Raw genomic sequence first — 20,467 nt, 5'->3', positions numbered from 1 at the left:
ACTCGGGAAACCACAAGCTAAAGGCTCTCAGTCCACTCCAACAAACAACCGAATATGGTTATAAGTTAATTTATTGTAAGTGCTTTCGCTGGTAGAAATTCTCCAGCTTCTTCAGACAAAAAACATTTTTACCATAAAACACACTCTTAAAAGTTAATTTGAAAACCAGGCTACCAATGAAAAACATTGAGCCTTATGATGTCATGCAAGCATATTAAACATTAAAGCAACACAGCGTTAGACCATTACAATGACCATAATGGTCAAAGTTCCAGCCTTACAACATACTGACTAAAAATAAAAGCAATCAGAATTGTCAGTAATATTATGTACTTTAACATGAAAATGTGCAATTTATGCATAATTAAAAAGTACACATTAAATAAAAATTCTATACATTTGTCTACTAGCACCAAAACCAACCATCGAAAACCTACTGATTCTTGCCATCCATAGGGTTGTTGTTAAAAACCATGATAGAACCCAAAACTAAACTTGATATGCGTAGTTTGGAAGATGTGGCATCCCAGCCAACAACAATAAACATGAAATAAAAAATATCAAATATAATTTGGAACTTCTATTTTGCGCCTAAAATGGACATAAAAAGTGAAAGCCATTTGAGCGTACATATATATGAAATACACTATACAGACTAAACTATACTATACCTTATTCTATACATATACAATAAAAAGTTGTACAATTTTGTCGGTATAGTGACAGGCAATGCACACATTAAAGCTCATCTAAAACAGCATATAAACCACTTTTTCCTAGCTAAGGCTTTCTTTTTAATAAGCATTTTATAGACAATGCTTCATTTAGCCCTGGCAGAGTGTGAGCTCCTGTCCGAATTTGCCAAGCTAATTCGGCTTCTTCCAATGCCAGCTCCCAGGGACCCCCTCTTAAATTTCTCTCTATTTTTTCTAAGACTACAAAGGAAAACTTATGCGTGGGACATCCCAAAGTGTGTTTTGCCAATGCATTAGTGACAACTAAATTACTGATGCTGTATGAATGTTCATAAATTCTTTGTTTAAATTTTCTTTCGATTTTCCCTATATAGAAAGTCTCACAGTGGTCACAAACTGCTGCATAGCCCACCCCCTGGGAATCACAATTGAATTTAGCATTTAGAACATAGTCTCTATCTCTGATTTTTATTACCTTAGTGACTTTGATAAAATGACATTGATGGCATCTGCCACATTTGTACATCCCTACCTGGCCAAGAGATTAAAGGTTAATATTTGTGGCACAAAATAGTGGGCTACGTACATGTTGGTTTACAAAGTCCAGTGAACATGTGGGAGAAACAGACAAATGTAGGTTTTGTAAAACAGAAGTGAAAACAGTTGCACACCCCGTTGCTGGCTGTGACATACTAATGGCAGAAGCACTGTATGCTGAAAGGCATAATAATGTGGCGAGCCTGTTGCACTGGGGATTGTGAAAAGATTATGGTATTGAAGTGGCTGAAAAACACTGGAAATATGAGCCATAAAGCATCATATAAAATGATGAAGTCTACATTACATGGGATCACCCATTACTAACAGTTCAAAAGTAGATACTAGAAATCTGGATATAGTGTTCCATGAAAAGAAGACAAAAGTAGTATTGATAATTTAAATCACCACACCCAGTGACTACTTTGTCTTGTGTACAGAAAAATAAATCATTAAATATCAGCATTTGCAGGCAGAAATAAGCGCAATGTGGAAGAATGATACCCGGACAGTTAAAATAGTAGTAGGAGCAGCTAGTCTTGTAAAAAAAGAATCTACAATCATATTTAGATATGTTACCAATACATGTAACTTCATATGAATTGTAGAAGGAGTCATTACTGGGCACTTTGCGGGTGCTGCAAAGAGCACTTTTGGCTGACATCAAAGACTGAAACAATGTTAATTTCAAGAACTTTAATTGTACTTTGACTTATGAATGGGATCCATTCCAATCATGGTATTAGAAACCCAAAATACTTGGAGAAATAAAAAAAAAAAGGGGAAATTATCTTAACATAGGTCTATAGATAATATCTGTCTGGTAGAAACAGACAAAAACTAAATTGAACTACAGCAAAATCTACAATCTAACTTCACCTCTGTATGTAATAGGATGTTCTCCAACAGCCTGTAAGTCAGTCCAAATAAAAACAATGATGTTCTGTTCAGTAGTAGACAAAGGATGCATAACCTGCCTCCTCTGCAAATCCACCCCAGTAATGGTACCCGGATTCCTAACACCACTAAACAAAACCTACCCAGGACTTACATTAGACCTCTCATTAAACTTCACTCAGACCATAGACTTGTGAACAAAACTTTAACCCAGTTAAAACTATGCTATTAGCTAGCATGTTTTCTCTACAGACAAGGACTTATACAAAACATTCTGTTACCCTATCAAGAATATGACCTTTCACAGCTCACTTTCCACTCAAGTGCAAATAAAAACAACTGAAAAAGAACCATCAGAAACTTGACTTCCTTTATAGGGCAAAACAGTTTCTTAAAGACCTAGCAAGAAAAACTCAAGCCTCATCCTATTTGCTTCCAACCCACTTATATGCCTTGCTTGTCTTTGCAAACATTATCTCTATACTAAAATCCAAACTAACCTCCTGTTACAACAAAGTAGCTAAACTTGCTACCAGCTATGTACACCAAACTCACCACTGCCAAGCCTTAAAACAGCTAAAATGCATAGAGCTTACCAACTACATAATTTTCTTTCAGATAGTTATTGAATTCAAATTGGTATATTATCCTGAACATGCCCTACATCCCAACAAGGGACCTACATCATGGTGTTAAAGTTCTCCTAAGCAAAATTAAGGCAAATAATTCATTGGGGGACTTACTATACTCCTAATCCATCTCAGTACTTTGGAACTCCGTCTGTACACAAGTAAAAATGATTAGCAAACTACCAAGCTATAAAATCCAGCTCAAAAAAAAACTTTACCCAATCCCGGTCATGCTCATGTTCATCACCAGTGATTTCCACTGAAAGCACAAAGTTCTTATTGCTTATCATTAACTTTTGTCCCTCCTGTACTTGATTCGTTACACTCATGACAACTTTCTCTCCTGCACTTGAATCAATACACCCCTCCTCACCCCTCTCTTCTTCTAACTGCTCCCATCCACTGCTGTACCTGTCTCATGCATCCGTTGTATATCTTTGAGGTGCACCAATTTAGAACAAGCAGTTTCAGTCACAGTTAGACGCTGCCCGTTCGATTTTCAGTTAGAGCGTCTTCTGTGTGGCGACATGCGCGAATGGGCGTTCCTTCATTGAAGGTTGTCCGTTAGGCCCGGCAAGCCAGTATGTAAAGATCTACTGCCAATTATTAGTGGACCGGAGTTCCGCTGTGGCGACCCCTAACCAGGAAAAGCCAAAAGACACAAACAAAAGTCTCAGTCATAAGCTATTACCGCTATCCCCCTATACATTAATACTATCACCTCTCCCATCTAAATAATTTTATAACTTACTTCAATATATCTCTTGAACTCTTTAAAATCTATACAATACTGAAATCTCTTTTTATACATAGTTTTATAACTGACTTCATTATGTGTATCTTGAACTCCTTGGAAACCTTTCTTTACTGAAATGTAAGAACACTAAACTTCTTTACAACATTTTCCTGTCAACGTTAACAATCGATTTACTTCCTGCAAGATTTTAGAGGTACAAGAAATGTACAGACTTGTCAATGTAAATACTTTACTGTGTATACCTGTGTTGCAATTATGTTTTTTTTTCTGAGAAGTGTTAACTGTTACTTTTTCTGAGAACTGACTGAAATTCACTCACTAATATACATGTACTATGATGCATCTTTTCTTATAGTTCCCCCACTGAAAATGGGATCTGCCCAACTGGACTTCTTCAGGTGCTGTTAACAAATTATGTAAATTTGTAAGTCTTCTACATCATGGAACTCAGCATAGTAATTTCCTGTCGGGCTTAAAGTGACTGCTCACAAACTGCAGAGCTGGATGGTTACCCAGTACTCTTCTATTCAAAATGATTATACTGGACAATTGTCCAACTTTAAAATCAAGACTAATCAGTTAACAAAACTATGCAATGAGAGCTAGGATGGCACAAAGTACCCAAGTAGACTCCGTTTCAAAACATCAGTAGGAAAAAACAGCCTTTTCTAAACTTAACCCAGCAGATTGGAACCACCTGTTACTAGAAGTCAGAGAACAGATCACACTCCAGGCATTCAAGGTTAAACTCAAAGAACATCATGCAAAGGAAGTGACCTGTAACTGCTTCCATGCCATCAGATAAAACTCTCCGTGTTCATTGCTCTCACCTTAGCCTTTATATCAACATGCTGAAGTCTATACTATTATAGTTTTCTGTTTTTATATTAATATATATATATATATATATATATATATATATATATATATATATATATATATAGATAGATAGATAGAATCAATCAAGAATGGCACATAGGCAAATATAGGTTGGTCAAATGCTTGTTTTCAACATCTCTTTATGTTGAACTGCAAGAGGTTGTATTTGTTAATATGAAGCTGACTTTCTGAATGGAGATTGCCTTTACCTCATTATAGTGCAATCTTGGAATCGGTATATATAAAATGTACAGGGTATGGGGGGGTGAAAGGGCATTTGAAACCTGAAATTAGGGAGTTCGAATGTCGATCGCCATGTTTCTGAAATTCGACATTTGTTATACACGAACGTCCTGAAATTGACATAAGTAATTGTTCATTTAAACACAAAATATTGTGCCTTTTCTGATTATGATAGTAAACCTATATATACACACATATATATATATATATATATATATATATATATATACACACACACACACACACACACACACACACTATATATATATATATATATATATATATATATATATATATATATATATATATAGGAACACTTTATAATCTCGAAATTCTGAAATACTGAATTTCAGTTTCCCATAGATCATAAAGCCAAAAGTTTTAAATACCAAAACCCCAGAAGTGCGAATTTCAAAATCCCAATGTTTGGAGATGTTGAAGTAGCACTTCTGGTGTTGCAGTGTTTGAATGGAAGTTCAGGTAAGTATGTATGCTTAAGTGTGTTGGTTAGAGGCTTTAGTGTGTGTGTGTTGTGGCTGTGATGTGTGTGTGCAAGGGGAATGTAGGTGTGTGTTGGTGTTTTCATGTGTTTGTGTAGTGCGACCCTGGAATTAGTATATTTAAGTAGGGGGTTGTGGGGGCGCAGCCCCCCCACATGGGGGGTGCAGGGTGGCTTGTCCCCCTGTTTGTATGTAGTGTAGGTTTGTGTGATTGTGTGTGGGGGGAAGGTGTGTGTTTGTGTATGTGTGTGGTGTCTGGTTAGTGTAGGATTCGGGATTTCAATATTCAAGCTTTTGAGATTTCTATATTTAGAGCTTTCGGCTTTATGGTCTTGAAATTCTGAGATTTGGTATTTCAGGATTTCGGGATTATAAAGTCAATCTATATATATATATATATATATATATATATATATATATATATATATATATGTATACTTCACTCTGAAAAATATAAAATCTAAAGTTATTTTTAATACATTTCTCCTATGAATACTTTACTGTGATTAAAGTTACAAGAGTTGAATTGTAATACAAGGTTTACATAAACTACATTGCCTAGTAGGAGTTGTTGAACACCTGATCCAGTTATGACTGAATGGAGTACATATCTTCCAGAATTTAATACACTTGGCAATCATACCCAAAGTATACCATATTAGTTTTTAAAAGGCAGTGCTTCAGATGCAATCGTTTTTGTTAACTTTATTTCATTGGCTACAGCAGAGAACAAAATAATCCCACTGTGCTATTACGATTTAAATGTTAGAGGAATGGTTGAAGGGCATAAATAAACTAATTTACCTCAAAGTAAGGCTTGTCAAACAAATATTAAATACGCATTGGTTCTTTAAAGAATCATTTTTTTATATAACTCATGCCATTCTTCTTTCAGTGTCGAAAACATTAGCATAATGAAGCAGTGGGGATATTTCCAGCGCTTGCTTATGAGATCAACCTCTTTATGCTGGCTTGTCAGTATGGTGCCTATGGTTTTGTACTTCAGGGAGACCAGTCTTCCATACCCAAGCAGAAAGCTATGCATTTTATAACAACATCTGTTCACTGGCAATTGTCTAGAAACTGCAAAGCCGAACAAATAAGAGTGATAAAACAGCAGGGCTTTTCATTTAACAGATGAATCCTTCTAGCTTAAAGTATCTTTTTTTCTGCAAGGAGTTTCATGGTGAACCATTTCAATTCTGAAGAGCATATGTCTTGACAGTTTTATTTTTCTGAAGTGGAGATACTTTGAAAGATAGTAGCCTTGCACTGTTTTAATGGAAGGTCAGTTAATTATAATCATATTAATCACGACTCACCAGTTTATTACTGAAACAGATGAACTGTATAGTTTATTTGAATTAATGTTTTTGTTCTCCGTGCAAATAATGTAACCACTATTTTGTTCAGTCTCTCTAATATCGGCAGTGTACCTCCTAGAAAAATAAAATCTTAAAGATTGCAGTTGTTTTTCTTCCAAATCTGCATTTGAATTTCAAAAGTAGAGTGATTATGCATAGAAAAATACCTTTGAGACAGTTAAGCTGTGAAATAACTGCAGGTATTAGAAATTAATTAGCAAGAGGTTAAATGTTGCTAGGCAATCAAGTTTAATGTAAACGCATATTCAAAATGCTGAATTTGTAAGCAGCAATTAGAGCTCTGTGTCAAAATGAAAAGGGGAAACGATATCTATTTTATCTTCTTCATTGTTGCAATGCTCATTTTCAGTTTAAACCGAGAGGTTTGTCTAGTGATTTGGCATGGAATTACTTACTAGTGTTTTTAGCTACGTTTCAGTAATACCTGAGTAATTGACTCCTTTTGATGTGGACATTTGATAGACACTCCCTTAAATTCCTTTTTGTGCAACATGTGTGAATAGAATATTTTCTAACATTATATTCCTAAACAAAGCTTTATTCGGTAAATGATTATTATCAAAGAAATGCAGAATTTGAAAGCAAATAATTGACATTTGCTTAATCTACCTTGCCTTCTTGCTGACATGTACTAAAAATGCTGAAAATTCATTTAACTGCGTATATATATTTGCTTGCATTTCCTCAACCCTTTAAAATCTTTTCATGTCCATCCTATGCATTTCTGAATTTCATCAAACAATTTTATTCTATTACTACTTTAGAACCTTTATTTCTTTTATCTGTTTGTGTTTTACACCTTTGTGTCTCATCCAAACCATCTACCTCACACTTTCAAATAAAATCGCACGTTTTTCATTTACCTCATGTTTCTCTTTAAGTGAAAGCTGGTACTGAAACTCCAAGACAAAGTCCACGGCAGCAAATGCAGGATAGCAACCAAATCTTTTAACTCAAAGAGTACTTCATTTGCAGAAAAATAATACAATAAGTTGATAAAATAAGTTGAATAGCAACAATAAATTAGCAATGTTATTTTTATTATTTCTGCTGTTCAACTTATTTCATCAACTTATTTTACTCTTTGAGTTAAAAGATTTGGTTGCTGTCCTGCATCTGCTGCCTTGGGCTTTGTCTTGAAAGCTGGTACCTACTTGTACTCTATACTTCTCTGATGTTTATGTTATTTTTTTCCTATGTGTCACTTCTTTCATCCAGCCAGCATGTTTCAGTTATTTCCTAAGTCGGATTTTTTCTTCCAGTCAGCATATCTTGCTTTTTATAACACCTAGTGCAAAAAACATATCACATTTTTTGCCCTATGAAATTATTCTGTCCTGCTTCATCTAATTTCCAGCTAGCACTCTCTGTTATATTAATTAAACAAATCTGACTCAAAGCATATGATATTCCTTATATGTTACAGGAAGCTACCATAATTGAGACAGATCGATTTTACAGGCATTGTCTCAAAAAATCCTACTTACATACCGTGTGAGCCTTAGCAAGTCTGTTTTAGCCAGCAATTTTTTATGGGTCTGTTAACAGGAAGTGATAAACAGTGACATGTATGTTTACAGTCCCAGCAGTGGTAAACTGTAACTGGTACACTGTGACATGTCCAAATCCTGAAAACACACTCAATTTGAATGTGGTTATTTCTAACATCACAGTCAGGAACTGTGTGACGCAAATTCCAAAATTACATACGTCACCTGAAGGTGTAAATATTGTGACCCAGTCTTCTTCTTCTTCTTTCGGGGGTCGCCACAGCGGATCATCTGTCCGCTCATGATTGGCAGAGGAGTTTTATGGTGTGGAGTTGCCAGCCCGGTGCCCAACCTTCTACAGAAGGCACACACACGCACACACTCACACCCAGGGCCAATTTAGAGTGTCCAATCCACCTACTGCATGTTTTTGGGAGGAAACCGGAGCACCCAGAGGAAACCCACGCGACCAGAGGGAGGACATACAGACTCCGCACAGAAGGCACCCCATCCGAGAATCGAAATGGAGAACTTCTTGCTGTGAGGTGGCAACGCTAACCGCTGCACCACCGTGGCTGCCCAAATATAGATTTATAAATGCCAACTACCATGAGAAAACTAGACTATAAATTCTATAACATCAAGTTCATTTCAGTTACCAAACTTTTGTTAGATGGAAGCATGTCAGTGAAGACCAGAAGCATTCTTCGCTCTGTGGTCATTGTCTCATAAACAAGGAATCCTAGACTGTTAATGTTTTATTTGTTGACATTTTTACAGTTGTCTAGTAGTTTGATTTCACAGAACTTTTATAAAGGACTAACTTTATATCAAAGAAGGGTACAAGTCATGCAGTCCACTTGTCTCCATTATTGTATACTTAAACTGAAACCAACAGCACTTGTTTTTAGAGAAACTGAAATAATCCTAGGAATTAAAGCTCTACAGAACTGTAATCATTTTACATGCTCATCTTGTTTACAATATACATGGTATAAACAAAAGCAGAGTCAAATAGAAGAGAAGAGGGGGAGAAAAAGCTGTAAACATTGGCTTTAAGTGATAGTTACTGTGGATGTGACTCACAGACTTCATTAACAAAATAGGTAAAAGGGGATTAATATATAGACACCCACATACACACACATGGCTCAAGGTGCATGAACAATGTCAAAAGAAGCACATAACCACAATAGAAAAAACACTAAACACTCCAGTGTGTTATATATATATATATATATATATATATATATATATATATATATATATATTTTTTACCTAATGAAATGTTAAGCACTAACATAATCAAATAAAAAATTAAATATAAATAATGTTGAGCACAAAAATAATCAAACAAAATGATAATCTAAAAAGACTGAAATTACTATGAAAAATTTTAAAAAATACCTCCGACACCCTCTGCTAATTATATATACCAGTTCTAAGATTACACAATAGCTGGGAAAGGTCAAATTCCAGCCGCCACTATACAGCAATTTCGCACATGAAAAAGGTTCGACCAGACAGTATACAACCTATAAATATCTATAGATATAAATATCTAAATATCTCTCTCGATATATACATAATCTATCTATATATACATATATATATATATATATATATATATACATATATATATATATATATGGATCTACTTTTCTTCATCAAAATTTCACTTATTTGAAAAAGAAAAGTAGATGCCCACTTCAGCAAAAGTGCATTTCAACAAAAGTGCACTGTACTTTCGCCGAAGTGTAGTTACCGGATTGGCTGACTACAAAAAAAAAAAAAAAAAACCACACAAAAAAAATCTTTTGCAGGTGGGCATGTAAAAGCCACAATATGGGGTAAAAGAGGGCAAAGCTTCCCTACAAAATGTTTTAAAATACTGCAGCAAGTTTTGATTTCCACTATTAAATGTCAGGAATCACACTTTCATTTTAATACTTTTCAGAATTGAGCAACGGAGAAATGCACTTTGGTCATTGAGTCCTGCCACACACTAAACCAGATCTGAATTTCTGACTTACATACTGTATGCTTCAAAATGTTAAAAAACATAATTCAGATGTTTTTATCATGCAGTTATTCTGACAACTAGATAATTGGTAACTACATGATGTCACATTCTGTGCAGCAGCACACAAGTCTGCACAGCAGGTGGCCACACTTTCCTCAGTGATTTCACCCTTATTTCAAACTGGTTAGGTTATAACATGCTTACAATCAACATTACCAAATCAACAGTTGTGGTGCTTTTTACATCCAATCAGATTTGGTAAAATTAGCAAACTATGCCTTACCCACTCTAATGATATGTTGCTACCTGTTTTATACAGGAAAAAATATGTGGGCTACTATAGGGTAATACCTTTTCTTTTCTAAATGCAGCCTAGAGTATTTCTAAGCTGTTAATTTCAGAAGTCTGGTAGGATAGTCCTATTAATATACTGATTCCCAAACTCAGATACACAGTCTCCATTACTGAAATATACTAAGCTCATAATACTGCACTACTGTAAAACCATACAAAAGAACATTTACAGAGTCATTTATTTATCCAATCATAATGAACGTCAGTGCATCTCCATTCAAAGGGATAAATGGCTTCCAATTTTCTCCAGGACAGTAATAATCCTTTCTGTGTGGGAGGCTCTGCTCCCACACCTGCCATGCTGGAAGATTCATCCCCACAGCCCCATACATACATGTACTAACTCTATGGTTGCACTACAATGAATAAAGTGCAGAACCATCATATGTGTGTGTGTCTGTGTGATACAAATGTGTATGCGTGTGTGTGTGTGTGTGTGTGTGTGTGTGTGTGTGTGTGTGTGTGTGTGTGTGTGTGTGTGTGTGTATAGCCAGCCTTAGGCATAGGCCAACTAGGCGGCCGCCTAGGGCGCAACTTTAGTAGGGGAACTTTTCCAGTATTTATTTGGTGTAGGTAGACCAGGATGGGGGCACTGGGTGGTGTGGTGGCGGGTGCTGTGGTGCCCTTTTGCCTAGGGCACCAGTTGACCTAAGGCCGCTCATGTGTGTGTGTGTGTGTGTGTGTGTGTGTGTGTGTGTGTGTGTGTGTGTGTGTGTGTGTGTGTGTGTGTGTGTGTGTGTGTATGTGTGTGTGTGTGTGTGTGTGTGTGTGTGTGTACGCATGTGGAATGGATTGCTGATAACAAAAGATAACATATCTGCTAAACTTATAAAAGATGTCTGTTTATTGCTTCATGGACAAGATGCCAGTTTTATTATTTTAAGGCCAATATGGCATCCTGTGAGGCCACTTAGGCAATGCAGGACATTATCAGTTTATATTAATATAATTTCCTGTTGCTTGTATGATGCCAAATGCTAAGTTTCATCATGTAAGAAAGTCCAATAACCGACCATGAACATGCCATTTTACTTAAACAGAATGCCTCTATTGTTGTATTTATGGAATGTGGAGTTGGGTAAGCAAGTTTTAATAACACTTATGTCTCTCTCTTCTGACTGTTATTCCAGCAAATGGCACATAAGGACAACAACAAGGACAATGGTCCTTGTTGCCTTTTCTATAACAATAGTGTTTCTTTTTATAGGAGAAGGTTGTTAGCTCTGTGCCTGTACCACACAAACACATATACTCATACCTATGGCCAGTTCAGAGTATTCAGTCCACCTGCTGCATATTACTTTGGAATGTACAAAGACAGACTGGATATGCTGATTCCACACAGAAGGCACCTCAGCCAATAATCGAACCCGAGAGCCTCTTGCTGTCACTCTTACCACATATGTATCAGACATATGTTATTCATTTATTTACTTATGAATTTATTTATTTATTCATTCATTTATTTGACTTTTGTTATAATTAACTAGTGCACAGACCATTTTCAGTCATGAACAAAGAAAGACCAAGCAAAACTAACAGAAAGACCAAGAGTCACAAATAAACACTGAACCATATCAGGCAAATGTGCAGCACATGTGATCAATATGCATTTAAGCAATCCCACATGACTAAAACTCAAATATAAATATTTGTCAAACCCAGTCAGGTCACCATTTAGACTTTCAAAGACATTTAGTGAGATGGTAAACATTTGAAAAAAATGTGGATTTGCTATTCATCACAAATTAAACCTTTCAGACAATATTTATTTATGCAAGAACTCCACGATATTTTATCATGCTGATACACTTCTTTGCAGATTTTTTTTTTAAGTTCGCGATACATTCTTTACTTTATAGTTCAGCCTTTTTCACACAAAGGTGAGAACAGAAGGGTACGCCATTTTAAATGTAATTCCTGGTTGAATTAGCATTTTGAACATTTCTCACTTTCTTCTCTAACAAGGATGGGTGAACTAGAAATGTGAAGGTCATATGCCAGCCATGAGAAGAATATCTTTTTCTTTGTTCCTAAACAGCTGATTTGTCAGTAGAAGCACTCAGTATTTTAACATACTACGGTTTCTAAGAGTCACCATGTGAGGGGGACATATAAAGTACTTCAGGTTTCAACAAATTATCTTATGCTTCAGGTATTACTTGTATACATTCTAAGGATGGACTTATAAAAATAATGTTAAATGAAGGCTAACGCAAACACAGCTAAATGAGAAAATAGTAATTGATCGTGAATAGCCTAACAAATACAGCATACCTGTAATATGACAGAAACAAACTAACCACTTTTAGATTAATATTGCATTCAAACATTTTAACAGCCATATCGTTTTATTAAAAAAAATAACTATTTTCAGCTGGCAGATGTGGCACTAAGGAATAACAGCAAAACTTCACTGAGCTCTAGTCAGATAACTAGCTATTATAAAAGTAAAACAAATATAAATCTAAGTATAAAGTATAGTATAAAACATTTCCTTAACATTGTGCATTTATATATATGCATATGGGTCTACGCATTACTCATTGTTACTTTTTATTTCACTCTCTCATGCTCCCTCATGTCATGAGGTTTGAACACCATCCCTGTTGTCTTCAGCAGTTCTCGATTCCTTTATAGTGGCATTACCATTTTCACATACTTATGGTCCTTCTGCAATCACCTTGGTCATAGGTTCATAGGTAAGTACTAAGCTAGCTGTCCTTGCTGGCCATTTTAAACCTAATTGTCCTCAGTGGTGAGAATCATATTCTATACTTTGTGTCTATGAGGTAAAGACCTTAACTATTATGCCAACTCCCAACCAAATTGCTTTTACTGTTTTAGAATGCAGCATGCTTAAAGAGGGCCTTCAGTTGGTGAAAAGTACTTTTATCTTTACTTTGTAGTTTCTCACAGAGATAAGGGCAGCATTGCAGTGTTAAAGAGAAGCTTTATTCACTTATATAAGAACCCACATGTATACAAGCCAATACAACTACAGGGTCAGCTGGTTATAATCCTGGACTTGACGGCTTGTTATCCTTCCAGCATGCACCAGAGACAAGCACTGTGGAAACAAAATCCATATCTTATCCAGGGGTTGCTGAAGTTTGTACCCAGATGGTCCCACTTCTGCTGGCCTGATCATGACAGATGTACTGATCCCAGTTCACAAGTAGCACAGTTAATTCTCAGCTCTTATACCACTAGGAAGTAACTTGTCTCACTGGTTACATCATCAGTCACTCTGGAAAGGTATGGAGATACAATGGGGCATGAGCAAAAATGGCAGCCTGCAGCAGCAATCCTGCCAGCTCTTTAACAAATACTGCGCAATGTCCAACTGCAAAACACAGAAATGAATGCATAAAAGTAACAAGCATATAAAACTGTCTACAGCCTTTGATTCTCGAGCCTTAATGGGAATTCATAAATTACCCCTGAAAATCAACAAAAAAAATTGTTTTCAGCACAATGATTCATAACAGCACAATGCAAATACATGCCAGTCTATCTAACACAATAAAGTCAGGAAGACAGAGTTGTTACACATAATCCAGTTATACAAACATTACTGTTGTGCTTAGGTTCTGCACTGAAATGCTGAACTCACTGTAAGTCAATGGGGTGGAAAAGTCTACATTAATCTCTTAAACAGCACAGCAAGCCTCTGCCACTGAGGCACACATCATAACAAGTGCGGTTAAATGCCAGGTTTTATTAGCATATGAAATATGATCTTTGGGATTAATATTGAACTATATCCTTATTATGTTTGAAACTACAATGATATTACTTCCCTGTAGCATATTTACTCATAAACATAAGTCACCTTCTTATCCAAAGAGAATAGTCAGCCCAGCTTTCATAAGATTAATATCCAGTAAATTTGCTGTATCAAATGCACTTGGGCTAAGACAAAAGTCATAAAAACTTCTAAATCTTTTTGTAAAGTGTGCTCATGTTGAGCAACTGATGCAATATTAGCAAGTACATAACATTTAAAAACAATGTTTAAAACGAGCCAGCTCATGCATGTCATAAAATAGGTTTTACATTTACAATATTTTAGTGTAGGTCGCAAAACACCGACCATTGTAATTTCCCATTTAATTAATGTGTGGTGCTTTTCAGTGTGGCACATGTGCCATCATTTGCTAACTAAGGAGACTCTATAAACTGAGAGAGAGAACCATTTCAACAAATGTTGGTCTGAATGAAAATTGATGTTGATGATACCATTTAAAGAATACAAAAAGTGGAGGGAGAAATGTCCTTCCCACCACACCTCACACCAGAGGATATAACCACTATACTCTCCTCCAGTTGCTATAAGCATATGCAAGGTTGCTGCTCTGCTAAGGAATGAAGATTTCTGCACCACCGTGATATCTGTCAAGAAATATGTGATTTAGTTTGGAATTCTAGTATGTATTTAATGTCCTAAAAAAATCCATTTTGTCAGTTAACTTATAATATTTTTTTTTGTTAATGTTAGCTTTTAAAACTTCCTTCAATGGCAATATTATATGGTAGAATCCCTCAGATGGTGTCCTTTTCACAAAGCACACAGTATTACATCAGTGCAGCTTTCAATTTACAGTTTAAGAGAAAAAAATACTGATTTTTTAGTTTCTAAACTTTTATTATTCCATAATTTAAAATAATATAAAAGGCACATATGTTTTCTTCCAGACAAAATATTTCCTTTTCCAGTACTTAATAAAAATTGCATAAAAAGTAAAAAATATATTTTAAATTATTGAGTGATAATAAATCATTTTTTCTATGTTTTTAAGTATTCAATCATACTTTCTCAGTGTGTCATTTTATGTGCATGCATGTGTGTGAGTGTGCGTGGTTGTGCTTTTTCACAAGCTTGAACAGGCTACTATTTATTCCACAGCACATAAGAGCAGTGTTTCATGCCACTTCAACATCTTTCCATGTGCAATCGTGTTAAAAGGGGAGCAGTTACACTCTACATGTTGTGTTCATATTGCAGCTGTGATAGCTATTTATTTATCTCGGGGAGACAAGATTTTACTTTGCTTTATCAGTATACAACCCAGCAAAATATTTAAAAAGTGTACAGTTGACGTGTCAGATTCCCAGATGTTTAGAACACTGATATGGAAGCTGTATGACAGTGTAATCTTAAAATTTTAAACACAGAGTATGTACATGCCTCAAAATAATCATGAGTCAGAAGGGAGAAGGAACAGGACTGCAACCCTATTAACTGGCTCCCCAGCCAGCTTATTTAAACTATTGCACAGAAACTGGATGGTGCAGTGGTGCAGTGGTAGTGTTGTTGCCTCACTGCAAGAAGTTCTCCAGTTTGATCCTTGGGTGGGGTGCCTTCTGTGCAGAGTCTGCATGTCTTCCCTGTATTCGTGTGAGTTTTCTCTGGGTGCTCTGGTTTTCTCCCACATTTGAAAGACATGCATCTGGAGCATGTCTCCCCAGGCCTGCACTAAAAATTGCCTTTGTTTCGAGTCAGACTTTCCCGGTAAACAAATGTTAAATAAAAATGATATGATACCAAGTTATGTTCTGCTAACTGGAGTAAATTGATTGTTTGAGGAACCTTAAAATGCACAGCAAGCATGAAGCTGCTGAGAGAAATGTAGTAAACCATACTGTGAGGGGAAACAGCTTTTGAAAAGCATTAAATAGAGCAAGTTATTTTCAAGGGGAATATTTGGGCATGGTAGACTGGGGTGGACAATGCTCGAATACAGTAGACAGCATACATTTCAAGCAAACTATATATGCCTATTTAACAGGATGGACAGGAAATAGCTTAGGTGTCCTATGTTTAGCAGGTGTACTATAATGTAGAACTTGAGAGAAAACCACAAAACCTAAGGACCTATTAGAATCACAGTTATTACTGTCTGTACTGCCAGACGTGTATAGCACTAGAGATACATTACCTGTACTATTATATGTATAACAATCTCACTTTCATCCCTGTACAATTAGTTAGCTACTACCTTATATAATGTATTACTCATTCTTCACTGTAAAACACTTAGCTTTGTCATTTATGGATACTGTCTACTCTTTATCTACGCATTTTCATGGGGAGCTTTTCTCCCTAGGTCACTGCTGAAAAGTGGTCTTGAACCCGGTTGGACAACCCTAGTTAACAAATGCAATAAACAAATAAAGAAGTGTCCATTAGTGTAGAGCATGGATGGGAATCTATAGTCAAGCATTAAACAGTAAAGTCACTCTGCCAGAATGGCAAAATGCTACTGCAGGAAAAATCACTCATTGCACTTATAAAAGCCACGAAATGTATTACCATGCCTATATGGAGCTTATACTGACCTAACTGTTGGATTTTAGGACAACTCTCATATTCAGTGAGGTAGTACTTCTTGCAGCGAATGCCTTACTGCTCAGGCATCTTCCATAAATTAATGATTTCTCATAAGTCTGAAGAAGTGAGTTGTCTGTTTCTTTAGAAGCAGAGTATAGGAATGGGAGAAGCCATGACACCTCATCTGGTATCTGATTACTATACATTACTTGGGGAAGCATAGCAGCTGTCTTTCTGGACTACATGTTCCATAATTAATAACATATAGTTAACAAAAATGATTAGTTTTGGCAAAAATCATAAACTAAAATGATTCTTAAGTAAATATTGCCCTTCATCCACCTTCAGCATTTATTATTTCAATTTTAAGATCAAAAAGAGCTCAAGTTTATCCTGGTAAGCAAGTGATCTAAGGTGGGAAGTATACAAAAACTCCTACTACACCATAGGACATATCACCTAGCCTATCTTCCTTCTGAGTCTCTTCTCCTTCCTCAAGATTCACTGAAGACTGATCCACTTTACAAACAAATGTATATAATATTGCACTCTGATTGACTGTACATTGCACTGTGCTTGTTCACTGGAATGTATGTACATAGTCTTTTCCTATGTAATTAGTCAGAACTAGTTATTGCTTACATTTCTGTATTAATTATTTGTGAAATGTTTTGCATTTCACTCAAGCTGATCATGAAATTGATCAGTATTTATCACTGCACCCCAGTAAACACATATACATATAAATAAATACACACTCAACGAGAATACATACATGCATGCATACATATATGCATACTTATGGACTATTTTGAGTATTTCCAGTTCAACTACCTACATTTCCTTAGGAAGGGTGTAGAACCCAATAGCCCAGTAAAAATATACAGGAGACCATGCAAATTCTGTACTGAAGACAATCCATGCAAAGATCAAACCCATGAACCAGGAGCTTTGAATATTATACCATGATCCCCCCAAAACGTGCACGCTGATTGGCCAGTGTGCCCGTTGTAAATCGAGTTATACTAATGGAAAAAGGTCCGGTCGCCTGGACTTTTTTCCATTAGTATAACTCATTTTTTTAAAACACTGTCTCGCTATGTTAAATGGGTTTAACATAGTGAGACAGCTTTAAAATAAGCAACGGAGGTTTAACATAGCGAGACAGCTTTAAAATAAGCAACGGAGATCTCCGTTGCTTATTTTAAAGCTGTCTCGCTATGTTAAACCCATTTAACATAGCGAGGCAGTGTTTTAAAAAAAAGCAACGGAGAAAGCAAGATCTCCGTTGCTTTTTTTTAGTGTTTCGCTATGTTAAATGAGTTTAACATAGCGAGACAGTTTTAAAATAAGCAACGGACATCTCCTTCGCCCTCGGGACCAAACCACGCCAACCGTGGGTAAATTTAGCATTACCCACACCCAGGCATGGGTTATTGCTATAATAACCACTGCACAGCTATGTTGCCCTACTTAGTATGGAACTATTATTATTATTTTATTTTTTTTTTTTTGCCAAATAAACAAGAACCCTTCCAGCATTAATATGTCAGGGATTAATTATTTAACTAGTATTTGCATTGTACACAGTACTTCCATGACACTAGGAAATGGTCACTTATTTCCTTTTATCATCTCATATATAATATCTCACATGAAATGCACGCAATCACAAATTCTGTTCTTTTAATTCTACAATATCTTTTCTGTTCTAACTGTGACAATTTAATTTGAACAAAAGTAGCAAAAAACAAAAAAAAAACATTGCAACGCAGTTTGTTTTCCAAAACCTTAACAATGCAGATTTTATTTTGTAATGAAATATCAATTGTTTTGGTAACATAATTTGAATAAATATATTTGTTCATTAGTTTATATTCCATATCATTTTGGTAGTACTCTAGGTCTAGCAATATAGATAAGCCAAAACTATGGAATAATGTACATGACAGTGAAAAATAAAAGCTCGTATAGTTCTATCTTTTGACACTGTATGTGCATCAGTCAAAAGTACAAAGATATTTTGTCAATGATTAGAACTTGGAAACCTTCAAAGACAGTTAATTTTCTGTTTTCTTTCTTTTCATCCAGATGTTCAACTTTTAATGCCTAGCTAACACTGCCTCTAGGCATGCAAGCCATTTGCAAAACTTTCTTTAACAAAGCATCATGTGCGATTTATAAAACTCTCCCAAAGCATCGTGTGTGATATGCAAATTTCTCCCTGAAAAATGTTTCATCACAATGGCTTAAAATATACAATAGCGTACAGCTATTTAATAATGCACTCCAGCAAACTAGATTCCTATGTCACTTGACTTGAAAAAAATACTCTGCTGTGGAACTTTTGTGATCTGCTTTTCAACCTATTCCCAGTCAGTCCTCTGGTTTCCAATCCACTCTTACCTCTCAACCTGCAGACATTGAAAACAGGAACAAAGGCACTTGAAAAGTAGCAAAATTCAGCCAAAAATCTGGGCCTCTAATTAGCATAAATAGCACACAACTCTTCCTGCTTCCAGTAGGAATGTGGGATATACTACTCAGACGCATGTTTAATAGACAGAGTGACAAAATGACTGAAAATAAACGCACATTACCAAAGAGCAGTATGAAATCTATACACTTTAATGAAATGTATTGTAAAATTCTACCATTCAAGGCCATTTATTTTTGTTTCAGAAAAAGAAATATGTAAGACGTGTGTCGACTTTCTCTAAATTATTGTTCCCACTAGTATGTTGGCCATGTAGTGTTGTTTTCTATGTACTAGACAACTTAAAAAAAAACACATGAGATGAGAAGGATTTGGAAAATTGTTTAAATGGATAAATCAAGCATAAAAATAGGGACATACTTCTGAAACAGGGACATCCTGTGCAGAGGTAAATCACTTGTGGAAATAGTAATGTTCTTCCAAAACTAGGGACAATTGAAAGGTCTAAATCCATGTCATTGACCTACTGTCAATGATTTCTAATTTCTCTGGCAAACTCCGTTGAGGGGGCCAGTTCCTGATCCACCCAGGTTAATGGCACCCTCCGTTACCTCCCCTCTGTAACAGCAAAGGTAAATAACTCACATCGCACGAAGATGTGTTCTGTACCACTCTGTTACTCTCCATTACCTGTCCTCTGTAACAGCAAAGGTAAATAACTCGTGTAGCAAGAAGGTGTGTTCTGTACCATTCTGTTACTCTCCATTACCTGTCCTCTGTAACAGCAGAGGTAAATAACTCATGTAGCAAGAAGGTGTGTTCTGCACCACTCTGTTACCCTCCACTACCAGCCCTCTGTAACAGCAGAGGTAAATAACTCACATAGCACAAAGGTGTGTCTGCACCACTGTTACCTCCATTACCTCCCCTCTGTAACAGCGAGGTAAATAACTCGCATAGCATGAAAGTGTGTTCTGTATCACTTTGTTTCCATCTATTACCTGCCCTAAATAACAGCAGAGGTAAATAACTCACATAGCATGAAGGTGTGTTCTGTACCATTCTGTTACCCTCCATTACCTGTCCTCTGTAACAGCAGAGGTAAATAACTCATGTAGCAAGAAGGTGTGTTCTGCACCACTCTGTTACCCTCCACTACCAGCCCTCTGTAACAGCAGAGGTAAATAACTCACATAGCATGAAGATGTGTTCTACACCACTCTGTTACCCTCCATTACCTGTCCTCTGTAACAGCAGAAGTAAATAACACACATAGCACAAAGGAGGTTTCTGCACCACTCTGTTAC

The 20,467-nt window shown here is 36.1% G+C and overlaps 1 protein-coding gene across 1 annotated transcript in view; it reads right to left on the bottom strand.

Moving 5' to 3' along the window:
* The window catches only part of DCC (DCC netrin 1 receptor), a 2,283,601-nt gene that overhangs the window by 2,194,249 nt on the left and 68,885 nt on the right, over nt 1-20,467 (bottom strand). The gene's annotated exons all lie outside the window — the stretch shown is intronic.

Source organism: Protopterus annectens, chromosome 1.part1 (assembly GCF_019279795.1).
Source record: "Protopterus annectens isolate FY-2018-M chromosome 1.part1, PAN1.0, whole genome shotgun sequence".
Lineage (NCBI taxonomy): Eukaryota > Metazoa > Chordata > Ceratodontiformes > Protopteridae > Protopterus > Protopterus annectens.
This window is presented reverse-complemented; position numbering and strand designations above follow the sequence as displayed.